This window comes from Urocitellus parryii, chromosome 12 (genome assembly GCF_045843805.1).
Source record: "Urocitellus parryii isolate mUroPar1 chromosome 12, mUroPar1.hap1, whole genome shotgun sequence".
NCBI lineage: Eukaryota > Metazoa > Chordata > Mammalia > Rodentia > Sciuridae > Urocitellus > Urocitellus parryii.
This window is the reverse complement of record NC_135542.1, coordinates 10,561,091-10,578,042: the sequence shown is the minus strand read 5'-3', so window position 1 is coordinate 10,578,042 and position 16,952 is coordinate 10,561,091. Positions and strand designations below refer to the sequence as shown.

At 44.9% G+C, this 16,952-nt stretch overlaps 1 protein-coding gene across 1 annotated transcript in view; it reads right to left on the bottom strand.

The window, feature by feature from the left end:
• Positions 1–16,952, bottom strand: part of Aff3 (ALF transcription elongation factor 3) — a 407,982-nt gene that overhangs the window by 382,951 nt on the left and 8,079 nt on the right. The window lies entirely within an intron of this gene.

The following is a 16,952-nucleotide window of genomic DNA, read 5'->3' as shown; positions in this document are numbered from 1 at the left end:
GCCTGAGGTCACAGCTAAAGCGAAGAGTTGGTGTCTGATTCTGAAACATCCTGCCTGCTGGAACCTCGGTTCTGGACGTCTATCTCTTAGGTGAGTAGTTCCTAGCATGTTTCCCCGCATACCATTTCTGTGGATTGCTTTGCAAAGAAACTTGTTGTGCCCGAGTCCATTCGGGAAATGCCGCATCCTTCAGTCTCTCTCCAGAGGTTCATGATCTACATCGGTTTCAAGAGGGATGAGAAATATAGTGCTAAAGAAACAGGAATCACCTGAACATCTTTTCCACAGAGCTAATGACATCACTCAAAACCAGGGTCTTGCAGAACACCCAGGGGGCCCTGAAAGCTGATCTAGGAGAGGTGGAGACAAAGGGAGCGGGTGGGGCACAAATGCAACACAATCCACTGACTTTCCCCTTCCTGACTCTACAGAGAAGTATTTCTAGCAGTCTGCGTCTCCTAGCGATATGGAGGCTGAACTGAATTGGGAAGAGATCAGAGGCAAGTGGGGATGAAACAGGAGGGAGGGATCCCAGGCCTGGGACTTCCTAGGATAAAATTTAAAGGAATTCATGAAAGACAGAGGCCGAGTGAGCACAGGGGAATGACTGCAAAGCCCTGAGCACAGAGACCAGGTGCACGGCCTTCTTTAACCAAGACAGAGGATTCTGGAAGAGAAGCCTGCTCTGCAGACAGTCAAAGGGTCAGCCCTGGTGGTTTTAAGTCTGAGGCATCTGCAAAAACAAGCATCTGGGAACATTCAAAAAGCAGCTAGAAAGATGGCCTTCCCTCAGCTCAGAGGGAAGGAAGCTCAGGACCAGAAGCACACCCTTCCATCACAGAGACCATGCATGCAGCCCTGGGGGCAAAGTCCTTCTGGACAACACAGGGCAAAAGAGCCCAGAATCCAGAACACCGACATTTCAATACGCAAAATGCAAAATGTACCACCTTCAGGGAGGTGCAATGTTCTTTGATGGTGTGAGTCTGGGTTTTCTTTTACAACATTGAGAACAGAATACAGTGCAGAGCCTGACAGTGTTTTATATTCTGTTTTTAATATTGGTCAATGGAACTTAGTGGGGAAAGCAATTAATTAAAATATTCTGGAACAGGAAAGACTCTAAACACACCTGCAGGGCAAAGCGATTAAGAGAGTTGCCCACAGCCTTGCAGCGGGTCTTGCTTGCAACTCGTCTAATTAAGACAGAGGGGAGAAGGGAGGGGGACGATAGGTGGGCTCGGGTCTGAAAAGGAGCCAGAGAAGTCGATCTGTGCATTTTAATAAAAATGATACTTTTTAATCCTTTGGGGAAGAAAAGTTGAAGATGAGTTCAAAATATGATACACCTTTTTATTTTACTGGCTTCTAAGGCGTTTGAGAAAGCAATAAATAAATAAATAGATGGACAGATATCACACAATTCACTAGAAAGATAAGATCATTGACAGGTATTAGAAAAAGCATTTTGCTGGTCTCGAATGTGCTCTGTTGAATTTTAATAGCTACAACGGAGCATGCTGACCACATGAGCCGTTTCCTCTTGACGTATTCAATGATGTATTACGGGGACATCATGGGATCAGCTTGCATTCTTGCAAGGGTGACTGAAAAAAGCCATGTCACAACGGCCTCATCACCCCAGAGTGCCACCCGACAAGCACTGCGAGGGCGTAACAAGAGGGAGGCACAGTCCTCTCGCACAGAGCAGACATCCAGGGAGAGAAAAGGGAACAGCCCTCAGACCGAGCTCAAGGAAGACTCCAAGAGGCTCCACTTAATCACATACAATGCTTTCAGGAGCCAATGTGGAGTCCTGGAAGTCCTTACTGTACGTACTCACTGTGTTAAATACAATGAGATTTACACGTCTCTGGGCGTTGAGGGAAGGAGCCCTCAAGAATCATGAAATTTTCTTGCATAACAATGAGAATAATAGGTCTACTTAACACTATTGAGCTGTTCACTTTAAAATGGTTAAGATGGTATATTTCATGCTATGGTGTTTTTTTCAGCCACAATTAAAATTTTCAATTTAATGACGAAATTACATTATCTTCAGGTAACTTACATTTGTCTGTAAAATATTGTTCTATATCCTGCAGGAAGTAGGGCACTTGGCAGGTCCGTCCTTCCTTCCTTCCTTCCTTCCTTCCTTCCTTCCTTCCTTCCTTCCTTCCTTCCTTCCTCTCCTTTTTTTAATATGGATAAGGAAAGAGGTGAAATTGCATCTGTAGGATGATTAATCAGATAATGTTTCTCTTAAAGGGCAACTGGATGGACATTCAAAACTCAGAAGAGCTGAGATGGGAGTGACCTGTGTAAATTGGGAGGCTCAGTTTATACCCAAAGGACTTAAAATCAGCAGAGTGCAGCAACAAAGCCACATCAATGTTTACAACAGCTCAATTCATAACAGCCACGATAGAAAGCCAACCTAGGTGCCCTTCAACAAATGAATGAGTAAAGGCACCATGGAATATTACTCAGCCATAAAGAAGAATGAAATGATGGCATCTGTTGGTAAATGGATGGAGCTGGAGAATATCATGCTAAGTGAAATAAGCCAATAGAAAGAACCAAAGGCTGAATGTTTTCTCTGATATGTGGATGCTAATTTACAATAATGGAGGCAGGGAAGGGGAATAGTAAAGAATAGATGTACTTTAGATTAGAGAGAGGGGAGTGAAGGGAGGGGAGGGGGCATGGGGTAGGAAGGATAGTTGAATGGATCAGACATTGTGACCCTACGTGCACATACGATCACACGACCTGTGGGATTCTGCATCACAGACAACCAGACGAAAGAGGAGGTCTCCTCCATTTATGTATGATATGTCAAAATGCATTCTACTGTCACGTGTAACTAACTAGAACAAAGAAAATAAGATAGGGCTCACTGAAATAAAAAAAAATAATTGGAGCAATAATAGAGACATTGAGAAGAGCAATCCACAAAGTATGAAAAGTTGGGAACAAGGGGAAGTGTTCAAGACGATCCCAGGAAGAGGCTCCAGGGAGATCCTGGTACTTGTTGTTGTAACCAACCTGCATTTATTTATTTATATTTTTACTTATTTATTTATTTATTTATTTTGGTTACAGGGACTGAATCCAGGGGCAATTCACCACAGAGCCACATCCCTAGCCCTTTTTTATATTTTATTTAGAGACAGGGATGCTTAGGGCCTCACTAAGTTGCTAAGGCTGGCTTTGAACTCACCATCCTCCTGCCTCAGCCTTCCCAGCCAGGAGGATTACATGCCCAGCTGCCCAACCTGAATTTAAATAAAGAAAAAAAAAAAAGGGAAGGACTTGAAACAAGGAGACTGAGGCATGGACGCTGAAGACACCAATCCATGGCTCCCTACAGCAGGGCCCTGGGGGAGCTCGGAGGAGCCCAGGCACAGCCGCACACAGCTGAGCCCAGGCTTTGCTCCCTGCTGTGCGTCCCCACCCATCACCCCTGGAAGTTTACCCAAGCCAGGGGAAGGGATTCCCACAGAAAGGCAAACATCCTCTGACTTCAAATCTGAGGACACTGAAGCAATGTCTGGAGGGAAAGAGTCTCCTCCAAAACTTCGCCTCGCTCTAGGGAAACGGAGTGGGTCTGAGAAAAATTAAACCGTTCACACGTGCACACCTTCAGGCAGCCACAACTGCTGATCTTCCACCCATTCTGGATCTCAGCCCTCGCAAGCAATTCGGGAACTCTCCTGCTGCCATCAGTTCAGGGCACTGGGCGTTTCTAGAGCAATCCACACAGCAGCAGCAGGTTGTCTCTGCTGTTGCAGACTCAGAGGCCCTGCAAGCATTTCCTCCCCATCCGGAGCAGAGAGGAGAAAGGGCAAGTCGGATGCCATGATGCAGAGGTGGAGAATCTTTCGAGATGAGGAATATTAAAAGAATTGGAGAAAGAAAAGGAAACTCGGGTTTTTAACGGAAATATTCAGAACCCTACCACAAAAAAACAGTCTCAACTTTGGCAGAGAAAAGGCAACTCTTCCACTTACAGGAAGCAGAGCAGCCCATCTCTAGGAGGGGTGGGGAACAGTACTTGGAAAAGTAAAATCAAGGAAGGCATACCTTTGGACCATCTTCCCTATCTCTGCCTTTTAAATTTAAACTTACAGATTCATTTTTCATTTAAGAAGTGAGCTCATGTTTTAATTTTTATTGCAGTTTACCAAGGAATCGATTTTATTTATTTATTTTTACTTCTGCTAGCCTACTTAATCTGTGAATACAGCTCAGGGGGGAAAAATGCAGCCATAAAACCTGTTGGTATAAAGATAAGCAGTTTATTTAATATCTAATTAAATGTGGTCACCAGAGAAATCACCGCTTATGAAACTTTATCAGAAGAAGATTAATCCATTTCAGGCTTAACCCAGATGTCACGAGAGAACTCATGAATTTAGATAGGAATCCACTTATTATCCAAAGACATTTTCATATTGAAGAAGAAGAACTGATATTACTGGCTATATTTATACTTGCTTCAATCAAATCCGTCTACTTTGTAGCTATCATTGGTTTCGGGGACAATTACCAAGCTAGCAAAATATAATAGGAAGCCTTTTTCTGCTTGTCAAAAATTTCTGAAATGTTCTAAAACACCTCGTGAAGATACAGACCCCATTCTTTCAGAAATTCGAAATATTACACAAACTGGAGCATTTTTATATATAAAAAAAAATTCAACAAATGAACAGCATCCACCGATCGTGTGTCATACTCAGGCCCTGGGGACGTGAGGATGAGGGAGGTTACTCCTGCCTTTGAAGGGCTCACCAGGTCCTGAGAGAGCGAGCCCTGTTCTCCATGGTAACAGAAGTTGAATCTGGACTCAGGGTGACACAGCACAGAGACTTCATTTCCATGAGCCACAGCCAGGTGCCTAGATCTGGCCAGAGGGATCCATGCAATTATTATGCACCCATAAAAATGAGAGGAAGGAAGGAAGGGGTGGGCAGAGAAGGAAGGAAGGAGGGGTCCCTCCTACAGGTGGTAGAATAAGAAAATAAAGGGACCCCCGTCTACATCAGCCCCAGCCACCAGAGCCTCGGACTCCAATGCAGAAAAATAGACACACCTTATTTTTAAGCGGCTGTTACTTGGGATCTAAAACATGAAGCAGCTTCATGCTCTAATTAATATGTAATAGAGTTGCTTCTTTTTCTAGGAATTTGGGGTACCAGAAAAGACCCTTAAAAAGAAGAACCAAAATTTAACAATGTAAGTGGAACAAAGTTCAATTTCTAGCTTTTTTCATGAAACGTAAAAACCTTAGATCGTGAAAATAAATTCATCCTATAATTAATGAAATAGAGCTTTCAATTAAAATCTTATAAATTCTTGGGAAAGAATGATTCATGTACTCATTGAGCGTATAATTTCTTAAGTGAAGTTGTACGATCCCGTGGTAGAACTCATTTGAAAATTTAGAAAACTGGTCTAAAAAAAAACAACGTAAAAACTAAAGACAAAATAATTTTAAAGAATTGGCATAAGAAATAAAATAGACACTGAAAGTGAATCACAGATAACAGGAAAGGGTGAGGGAAAGAGCACTAAAGGCAGCAGCAAAAAAAAAAGATCAAAGCAGTTAGAAAGGGTTAAGAGATACAAAAGAAAGACAAAAAACGATTCAACATATAGAAAAGTCCCTTGCGGGCAAATAAAAACCAATATGTGCAGACACTTACTATTTTTTGAAAGTTTCCTGAACTAGAAGAACAAACTGATACGCAGATTGAGCTTTGTGTGTCATGGACAGCTTCATACTGAGACAAGTTGGTGAAGCTGCCGAGATTCAAAGAAAAGACCCTTGAGACAGCCAAGAAATCAGGCAAGGACATCACCCACATGTCACAACAGGACAAGAGACAACTGATGGGACGAGACATGTCAAGAGAGAGGGAAAAAGAGATCGCTCCCTAGAAGGACAGGTTCATCTCACGCTTGGGGCTGGTGGGATCTGAGCTGGTGTCTGAATTCCATTTTTCTTCATTATTCAAAGGATTGAAATGAGCATGAACCCTATTAATTAGAAACGAGTCATTAAACAGAAAAATCTCAAGAACAAGAAAGCAAACAGGGCCATCCTATGAACGACCCTCCATTTCTAATGGTGGTGGTTATTTTTTTTTATGAGGGGAAGAATATGGAGGGTAAACCAGGAAAGGAAAATAACCCTGGGTCTAAGCACAGACCAAAACCCATGAAAGGGTTTGTCTCCCTATTTTCAGGTGCAGAAGCTCAATGTCCAGAATTTAAGGGTAGAGTGATTCAGGACAGCTCTGTAGGACCCTATTCCAGAAGATGGTGAGCCCAAGATGACTGGGAAGGGGTGTGAGGAACTTCCATTTATGAGATCAGACAAAGACAAAGAAAAGCGAATGACGGTGAGTGGTCACATCACCCTGCTGGTGCCAGAGGATCAGGGGAACCAGGGTCTCGCTGGCGGGTGGGCCAACCAAGGGAGGGGGAGGACTTCCAGGGTCTCAAAAGGACAGAGCACCGTGAGCTAAGATTTCCAGTCTTACGGGATTCCTACCAACAGCTGCACTAGGGTTCCGTAAAAATGGAATACTTACCTTTTTCCTGACTGAAATCATAAGGAAAGGACAAACCAATAGATCAATTATGTTGGGATTCTACTATTTGAAAAAAAAAAATCAATTGGTGAAGCCTTACCTTTCAGCAAAATAAATTCCAGGGAGAGGACTTTTCATCTATTTCCTTTATGGTTTGATAGTTCAGATTTAGCTCTTTATCTAGGCGAGCAGCTTTTCTAACCATGATAATGAACGAAGAGACTTAAAAAGGAAGAGGGAGAAAGGCAAAATTTTAATTTCTAAGGTTGATCAACAAAATGGGAAGATGGCTGAAATCATGACTCAGGAAAGGTCAATGTACTTTATATTTAAAGAATTCTATTAATTCAGCAAGACAAAATAAATACATCAACAGGAAAAGGACGTGAATGCAAAATTCACCAGAGATCACGTATAACTGTTTGCTCACTGGAGAATTACAAATTAGATATCTAAGAATTCTTCCTAGGAACAAGTCATGCATAGATACAAGATTCACTTATAAGTCTACTCATTGCAGAATAATTCATAATTGCATAAAAACTGAAAAGGGCTTCAATGTCCAACATAAGAATTATGTAAATAAGTTACAACATGGACTATGGTAAGGAAATTAGAACACAGACCCATTAAAGGTGTCCCGCTGGATTAGGTGCAACCATTAAATGCCATACACTGAATGTTGCCAACCATGGTCAAGTGGCTACAACAAGAAAAATAAATGAGATAATAACTGCGTACCATGTCTTCATTCCAATGCCATGAAGAAGGCACAAGCATTTAAAAAAAAATCAGAAGGACCTATACCAAGATGCTCGATGAGATTATTTCTGGATAGTATGGCAGAATTGCAGGTGATTTTATTCATCTTCAGGTTCTTAATGATTCCCAATTTTACAATGAAAACATATGTCTTTTACCATCTTTGTTGCTCTTTCAACAAACCTGGCAAGAGGAGCCTCCATGTAACATCTCTGCTTTCCCTTCCTCATTCTCTCTTCACCTCAAAGCTCTCAAGGTACCTGAGGACCTCTAGGCTTCTAATTCTAATATCAGCCCAGCGGATACTGGTGACACTTCCCTTCCCTTCTCGATGCCATCTTTCTTTACTCCTGGCTTCCACGCACTGCCCTTTTCTCACCACCTGATTCATCCTCCTGTCCCCACAGACCCCCTGCTGAAGCCGAATACCAGGGCTCTGCCTCTTCTCTCACCCCTCTTCCTCCCGGGTGACCTCATCCTGTCATCGGGGTGCTGGGTACCAGGAACATGCTGACACCTCCTGAATCTGCACCTGCATCCCAGAGAGCGCCTTCTCCATCTGCTCCACACCTGAAGGTCCAGGCTTTGTTTCTAGTTGTCACCTGCACTTAGAGGTCTCATGGAGCTCAATGAGTTCAAGCAAATGCTTGGTCTCTCCCCCATGACCTGTTGCTTGCACCACCTTTCTCATCTTGGTTGAAAGCACCTTCTTCTTTGGATTGCTTAGATCAAAAAAGCCCGTCCTAGATTCCTCTCGGCCTTGTCCTCCAAGATGTCAGCCAGTCTTATTGGCTCTTCTTCAAAATACAACCAGGAGCCGACCTTCTCAAGGTCACTTCTACCCCGTGGTCCTAGCCTGTTATCATTTCTCCCCCACACAGGGGCGACAACCTGCCAGTTGGTTTCCTGCTTCTACCTTGTCCTGTCAGATTATTCATGAGCCAACAGTGAGAAGGGTCCTTGTAACACCCAAGTCAGATCACTACAGTCCTCTGTCCTACGCCGGTCCGTGGTTCTCTGTTGTTATTCTCGGTACAGCCACAGTCCTTACTGCATCCTTCCTCTTCTTTCCTCCCTGTGAGCTCCTCTCCAGCTGACTGCTTCCTGGCTGTCCCAGGGCAGGGTGAGGAGGCTGCTTCTGCTGTACTTGGCTGAGGCCACTCACTGGACTCTACTCCCTGCTCACATCTGACATCTCAGTGAATTCCACCCCAGTTGCCCTTCTCAACATGGACACCTGTTCCCGACCCTGCAGCCCCTTCACCCTGGTTGGCTCCCTCCTGTCTCCAGAAAATTTACCACAAGTCGCAGAAGAGCTAAAAATCAGAACTGTGAATCCATGATGCAGACAGGCTGTGCTGAGCCTGGGACAGCTATTCTTTTCTTTTTTTTTTCTTTTCTTTTTTTAATAAAAAGTTCATAGTTCATTCAGATTTCCTTAGATATGGCATAGTATTCATTTTCTGTTGAGGGTCCCATCTATAATATGAATTGTTGTCATGCAACTTTAGGCTTCTCTTGCTTTTGATGACTTCAACTGTTTTTTTTTTTAACCTTTATTTTATTTGCTTATTCTTTATGTGGTGCTGAAGTTCGAACCCAGGGCTTCGCACATGCCAGGCGAGGGCTCTACCGCTGAGCCACGACCCCAGCCCCTGACTTCAACTGTTTTTAAGAGCAAGTGTTCTTGTATTTTACATGATAACCCCTCAATTTTCTGACATTTTCCTCATGCCTAATGTTACGGGCTTTGGGTTCAAAGACCTCAGAGGTGAAGTGCCATTGTCATCACATCACATACCATCCATATGACCTAGGACGGTTCACGTTGACTGGGACCACCTGGCTGAGGTGGGATTTGTCAGGCTTCTAATCCCACATCACTCTTCTTTCACCCTTTCCATATTGAATTTTTAGAAGGAAGTCACATGGGCAACCCATCTTAAAAGAGTGGGAATTTATCCTCTCATTCCTTGAGGGCAGAATACCTACATGTTAGCTGGAATTATCTCCAGGATATATAAAGAGCTCAAAAAACTTAGCACCAAAACAAACAACCAACCCCATCAACCAACGGGCTAAGGAGCTGAACAGACACTTCTCAGAAGATGACACACAATTGATGAACAAATATATGAAAACATGTTCAACATCTCTAGTAATTAGAGAAATGCAAATCAAAACTACTCTAAGATTTCATCTCACTCCAGCCAGAATGGCAGTTATTAAGAATACCAGCAACAATACGTGTTGTTGAGGATGTGGGGAAAAGGCACACTCAGACATTGCTGGTGGGACTGCAAATTGGTGCAGCCAATCTGGAAAGCAGTGTGGGGATTCCTCAGAAAACTCGAGATGGAACCACCCTTTGACCCAGCTATCCCACGCCTCAGTCTATATCCAAAGGACTTAAAAACAGCACACAACAGTGATGGGAAGGCTAGTCTTCAAACTCAAGCTCAAACACACTTCAGTGTCCATCTGGAAAAGGGTGGCCTGACCCTATGTGAGCTCTGTCCAGAGGGACACAGTGAAGATCACAGGAAAGATGGACAGCAGTGAAACAGCCAGCACTTATGCCATCTCAGAGACACCAATGAACGAAGAAATGTGACTTATAAAGAGGCTGATCTGCAAGTCCACCTCAGGAGGGGGTCAGAGCCATCAAAGATGGCAAGCAAGGCATCCCCAGGAGGTGCCGGGTCCCTGGTTACCGTGGGCTTGTGCGCAAACAGAACCAGCCACAGGGAGGAGCCCCACACCCCGGGGCGGCTGCAGGAGACCTCCAGTCGCTGTTGCCAATCAAGAACGGTAGCGGGCAGAGAAAAGACCGGGCTCTATTTATTGTTAGGGCTGATACAGACAAGGAGCAGGACATGCACACTTTTCTGTTTATTCTTCTGTCACACAGATAAGGAGTGACCACTTACTGTGCATGAGGAGCACGTCGAGGGACACGTGGATGAACACGGCGTAACCGGCCATCGCTCTAAACACTGTGCCTGTGCGACGACAACCAAGCAGTCAGGGGCAAGCGTGTGGATTCTGTGGCCCACAGGAGGAAACAACGCATTCCCGTGGAGAACTGAGCAGGACAGAGCACGGAACGGCACTCAGGGGGGATAAAAGGGGGCCAAAGGACACCGGGTGCCTCTGGGAACTGCATTCCTGGCAGTTTTAAATCCATTAAAGCTGAACTCACAGGCTCCCACCCTGTGACCAGAGAACAGGACCATCTGTGGGGACGCTGGACCCAGGCCCTCAAGCCAGGGCTCCTGCTGGTGAAAACCCCACAAAGGAGAGAGGGAGGGGAGCGTGGCACAGCCATCATGTCCCCCCCAGAGCCGCTGCCTGTTGGGCGTTTGTTTCTGAGGCCGGTGGGCAGCTCTGTGATGGACTTCACATGTGCTGTCTTATGTACCTCAGTAAATGTGGTTCCCATTTCTCTGCAACAGCAGCTGTAAATTATGCGCCGCAAGTGTTCAGCCCCTGCCTTCCCATGCAAGGTCTGGCAGGAATTAGCGAGGCCCCAACACGAGGAGGTCGGTGAGCGGAGGGGAGAGACGCACTCCTATTCCTAAACAGTCAACTCATCCATCCGTCGAGTATCTGCAGACCACACGCCAGGCCCAGGCGGAGCCGCTTCCGCCAAACCCGGTTGTAAACAACACAATTCCAAAATGGTGCCCACAGAAATGACACTGGGGTGACAGTCATCTACTGCAGTGCCCAGATTCCAAGCTGCCGACGGTCCGGGGTTGGGCACTTTAAAAGAAGGTCCATGTGAAGCCAAAACTGGTGCTGTCCATTTCCACACGTCTCCTGTCACAGAAAGAACCTGAGGCCTGGAGAGATATTTGCTCCGGTGATGATAAGGACGACATGATCATCATGGGTTTTTACTGAGTGCTCACCGTGTGTCGGACACTGTCACGGGATGCTATCGACAGATTCTGTCATGGTTCCATGTCACAGTTAGGTCATCTGTCTAGGAAATGGAGTGGGGGGTCCAGCTGAGGCCCCTGGGTTCCATGGCAGCACCCCTCACTCCAGAACTGGGCCAGCCCTGTGGGAAGATGGGCCTAGACGGTGTTGCTTCTGTAGGCAAACTGGTCCTGCAGAACACCTGCAAAGTGGCCAGGGGTGGTCAGCAGGCGTCTGTCACATGTGCAGCTACGGAAGGGGATCTACAAATAGCACCCGAGAGGCTCCATTTCCATCGACCATAAAGGTATTGCTAATGCTGCTTAATCATGTGGAGATAAGTGGTTCCGCCGCTCAGCCCAATTAAACACGCTATTTAATACGTAGCGGCTTCAAATAGAGGTGTTTCAGTGAGTCACTCTAAACACTTGCCACCTGAACATCTCAACGTTTTTCCTCAACCCAAATCTTATTGATTTTGTATTTTAAGTAGTTGATAGTAAAGATCACGTGATTCTATTCCTCTGTAGATAATGACAGCTCAGAAAGAAAAAAAAAACAAATTCACAGAGAGAGCGAGCAAGTGTGATCCCAGACAGGGGATTCAACATCTCAGGACGGGGCTCAGTGTTAAGGAAGGGAGAATCCTGTCACTTGGGCTTTGTGATATGAATCCAGGACATTCCTAGCCTTGTTAGCTCCTAGCACACACATCCACACATCCACTCCCGATAATACATCCGTTTTTACGTTTTTATTCCCCCGGCTCAATCACTCTGCCAAAGAGGTATCCCCGTTCCCTCCCCTCCTCACCTAAGGAAGCCCGGAGGGGTTAAGACTATTCACTGCCAGTGACCTGCTCGCAGGTGGCTGACCCAGGATTTGAACCCTCTTCTTGCTGGTCCAGGGCTGTGACCACTCTCCCATGGGCCCGCTCTTCCCTGTGTATCTCAGAGGCTGCACGTGGTTTCCAGAGAGGGTGAAATGCAGAAGGAGGGGCTTTCCCGCTGAACCGCTGAGTGACAGCTTTCTCAGATGCTCCTGAGGAGCCCGGATGCGGAGTGAACACACCTATGGTGGCCCTTGAGGAGAAGGCAGCCCTGCAGGGTGTCCAGAGGCTTCCCGGGGAGGAAGCTTGGCAAGAGCTGAGAAGCTCCACAGGGGAAATAAAGCAGGCTTGCTAATGACTCCCTGCGGGTCCCCTGCTCCGGGCCCCCACCTTCGGGAGTGGTTTCCCACCTTAAGGCTGCAGAACTCGGCTTTAGGATATAAATCTGCAGGAGCCCGGGAGCAAGGGAACGGAAAAGGACACCAGCACCTTCACACAACAGGACACATTTTAATACGCTTCCTTCGGGTTTTTCAATCAAGGGCTACAGAAACCAAAGTCATTTTGTGTTATTAAGTGCCTTACCTTTCGGGGCCCTGCTGGCTGAACAAAAAAGGGCTAAATAACCTGGAAACATTTCCACGTGTCCGCCTCCCTCAGGACCTTGAGGATGACCTGGCCAACGTGTGCAGAGCAAGCGCTTTCATCCAGCCCCGTGAGACCAAGGTTGGAGTCTCTGGGCATGTGCAGGACAAGCCCCCATGTCCTCACGGAGAGGAGGGGGCTGTGCCTCATGGGGACGGGAGCCAGCGCAGAGTATGTGCCATCCCCAAGCCACACTGTCCCACCATCAGCCAGGAGGGAGGGAGGGTGCAGGTGGGGGAGAAGGGGGAAGACGGGGACACGATGGGGAAACTGAGGCTGGACGCGCCCCCGCCTCTCTCCAGGAGCCATCTGACGGCATCCTGTGATTCAAAAACATTCTACGTCTCAAATGTAATTAAGAAATTCCGACTGGCATGAATACCTAAGGCACGTTGCTTTGCAAATGCCTCTCTTGCCCGACAGGCTGGTGCCGACTTTAATCTGGAAGAAATCCATTTTCATACAAAGGTAACCAAGAATGACAGGAAATAGGGAGCCTACATCATTTATCTTCTGTGAACTCAAAAAAAAAAAAATCAGTTAATTGCTTTTCTAGGAAGCTATTTTGTGGAATCAGGGTGCTTTGCTTTCTCCTCTCACCCGCGGCGTAAACCGTGAGTCTTTAAAAGGCCCATCGTGGATGTGCCCTGATTAATCAATGGGTCTTAAAGTATTCAATGATGCACTTTGATAAATAAAATTCTGAATCAGCCCAAAATGGTTACTCTGTTCTTATCAACCACTACCAAGACTCCTAGCACAGTCTATTAATTGATGCTCAAATTGAGGTTTCTCTCCTGGTCAACCAAGCTAGGGGCAGCAGGGCTTCCTTTGCCTCCTGGCTTTCCAAATATGCAATATTAGATTCAGATCGGTGATATTTATTCAATCAATGGCAAACAGAAATCAAACCTTGCAGGCTTCAGAGTACCAGGGCTGAAGCTGTCAGACAAAATGGCGGCCCAGCCCACGACAGCCATATTTTGTATCAAAAGTCCTGCGTAGTAGGCTTTTTCATGATCCTGCCCTGTTTTTTTCCTTGCCCCATCGTGTGTTATGTAAATGTTTATTTTTAAGTTTTACCAAGTTTGAGGCTCATAGGAAGTGCTTTTCCAAATCCCAAATTATCATGTTGATAATAATTCCTGATCACATCACGAGCCCAAGACAGACCTTGAAGCCGACCACACTCCAGCTTCAGGGTCTCCAATGCCTCGGGGGGCTGCATGTTTTGTAAAACCTGCAAATGCCAGATATTTCTCTGTTCTCCTCAAGAGAACGCCTGGCAATGTGTGAATTTCAGGTCCCCAAAAATGTATCTCTGCCCCTCCAGGTGAAGAGTCTCCAAGGTCTAGATCTGGAATTCCATATTAAGGCCAAGTGTGTGTGTGTGGCAGGGAAGGGGGTGGGGTGGGGAGGGGTGGAGACCAGACTAATTGACTGCAGTTCAAATGAATTTCACCATTCCCGGTCCTAGAATGTTCTAGAATACATGCTCCAGCCGTTTGTCAAATCCCTTGTCTCCTGCCTCACAGTCGACACCCTTCCAAGCTGCACTCCAGGGGAGGCCCACTTAATGAGGGCTGGCCCCCAGAATAAGAGTCTGAGCTACAACGACAAAAATATGTTCTTCATTAAACACCAAACCGAGCCGAGCCAAACCAGCCGAGAGGCAGGTGTATCACTTTCAGGAATTCTCCCGAGGCCTTTAACTTCCACATCCAATGGCGCTGGATTTTTCTACACTAATTACCTATTACTGAAGACTAAAGAATTATAACAAATAATTTGCCAGGGCGGCAGATAGACTGCAGATGTTGCAAGGACGAGAATGAAAAGTTTATGAGATATGAAATCGGGCAAAAGAGAGTCAGAAATTCTCCATTTTTAAAAATAACATTTTTTTTTTCCCCACTACAGAGATGATGAAGGTGAGGGAATTTTCCCAGGGCTGGAAGGCCAATTTTAAATTTAGTGTGGACTGTAAGTGAGAGAAATTGCAAATTAAAAGATAAGTGTTGGAGTCTAATTTATTCAACTCATATAGATAGATATCCTGAAGGCAGAGATCCCATTTTGATTTTTTTTTTTTTAATTTCTCACATCACAGTGCACCTACTCAGGGATCTGAGCTTCCTATGAGGAATGTCCCCACACCGTGCCAAGCAGCCATTTTTGAACCCTCCCCCCCTTGTTTTTACATGATTTTTACCTAATACTTTCTTGGAGCCTCTGAATTCTTCCTTCTGGGTTAAGTCCTACTGCACAGTTAATACCTTGAAAAAGTGTTGTCAAGGGAAGCCAGTCCGCTTCAGGATGCTTTCTCTGGGTCAATTTACCTAGAAAACACCTCAGCTACCTCATTGGAAGCTAAAGCCAGAGAAACGGAAGGGACCTTTTCATAATGGCAGTACGTGCGCTAATAGGCGTGAACATTTTTGAAAATGGTTTGAGCATGAAGCATAGAAGCATGAGTATTTTCCCAATTGTTTACCACATCAGATTGTTTCACACGTTCCAAAAAACTAAAAGCACATATTCCTTCAAAAGTAAAAACTTGGCAGATAAAATTATTCTGCTTCTCTGCTATCATGATGGAACTTATAGGAATGCCCTAAAAATATCGACTGATAAACCTGCAAGAGGGTTCTTGTTAGTCTTGGAACGCTGTCAAAAATGCCAAAAAAATCCCTGGAGCTTGAAGGGCAGGGACAGTGATTTGCAGAGACTATTTTGCTGCTGACTGTGAAAAAAGTTCTTATTGTGATTAAACAGACAAGTGTTTCCAGATTCAAATCATAATATTTTCCTAACACACCAAGCTTTTTACTAAAACGAGGACTACATCTCCCACTCCAGAAAAAAATACCCCTCCAGTTATAACTTGGTTCTTCAAATGACACCTCTTTTCTGTCAATGCACAAGTGGCCTCTGACATGTTCAGTCCACAAGGTGAGGAGGGCAGCAGGCTAGATGGTCCAGATCATCACACGTCGGGGAAATGAAACACTACCTGTATAATACCTTCTGTAGAAAGCTCTGATTTCCCTCTGCGTGCCCCTCGATCTCAGTCTGTGATGACCAAAACTATACAGTGTGTCATTCCTAATCTGGGGTCCGCAAAGGGCATCCTGAAAATGTCCAAGTGATTAATGACATACTCAAAAGCCCTGTGAAACTGTACAGGTACCTGGAGAAGGATACACTGGCTACCAAAAAATACTGTTTTTCCCCCTTTTAACTCACTGGGCTCCAAAAAAGTGAAAAAAACAATTATTACCTACTAATTTGAAGTGCTTTGGTAGATAAAAAAAAAAAAAAAGTCATTTGAACAAGGAGTCCATCAAACAGGTAAAGGGATCCCTGGTGGCTGAAGTTCATCACCACTGTTCAAAGCTGGCTGTGCTCTATCTGCCAGTAGAGGTCATTGGACAATGACGACAAAGACCAAAGGGCTGATGAGTTGAGTTGTATGAGGTAGCATCTCTGTGCATTTCCTACAGACTTGAAAACACAAAGGTTTGTAGAAATTACACTTTGCTTCCATTAATTCCTAATGAGCGCTTTTCTAGAACCTATCATGAACATGTCATCAAAAGAAGTTCCTGGTCTACGTGTCACGGAATGTCCTCATTAAACCTGTGTAAACATCTCCTAGAGACGCGGGCTACCTTCTGCAGGGACTTCTGAGATGACCGCTCAGAAATGCAACAAGACATGTCAGAACACTTGCTTCATTTGGTTATTAAATCTAATGAAGATACAAAGAATATTTTGGTCACACTGTTAGTCTGCCTTTAAAGAAGAGCATATCAGAAAGAAAAAAAAAAAAACCTTAACAGTTCCTAAATATGATGTTTGAGGACTCAGACTTTATTTTAGCTTGTTTCCCACATTGTAGCAAAAGAACAGCAAAAATACAGTCCTATTTCTTCTCCATGTGCTCTTGACGACTATCATTAATTTGTAATGTAGTATGAGATGTGTTTCTTTAAAACAACTTCATTTTCCATCCAGATTTACTGTTCAAGTAACTACTTGGTCATTACCCCTTCTGCCACCTCTGTCACTGGGCCATTTGCTAGTTTAGAATTTCAATATGTAATACGTCACACCATGCATTTTACAATGTAATGAATAAATGTCATCACAAAATCCAAAATACAAACCAAAAAAAAAATATGAACTAAAAT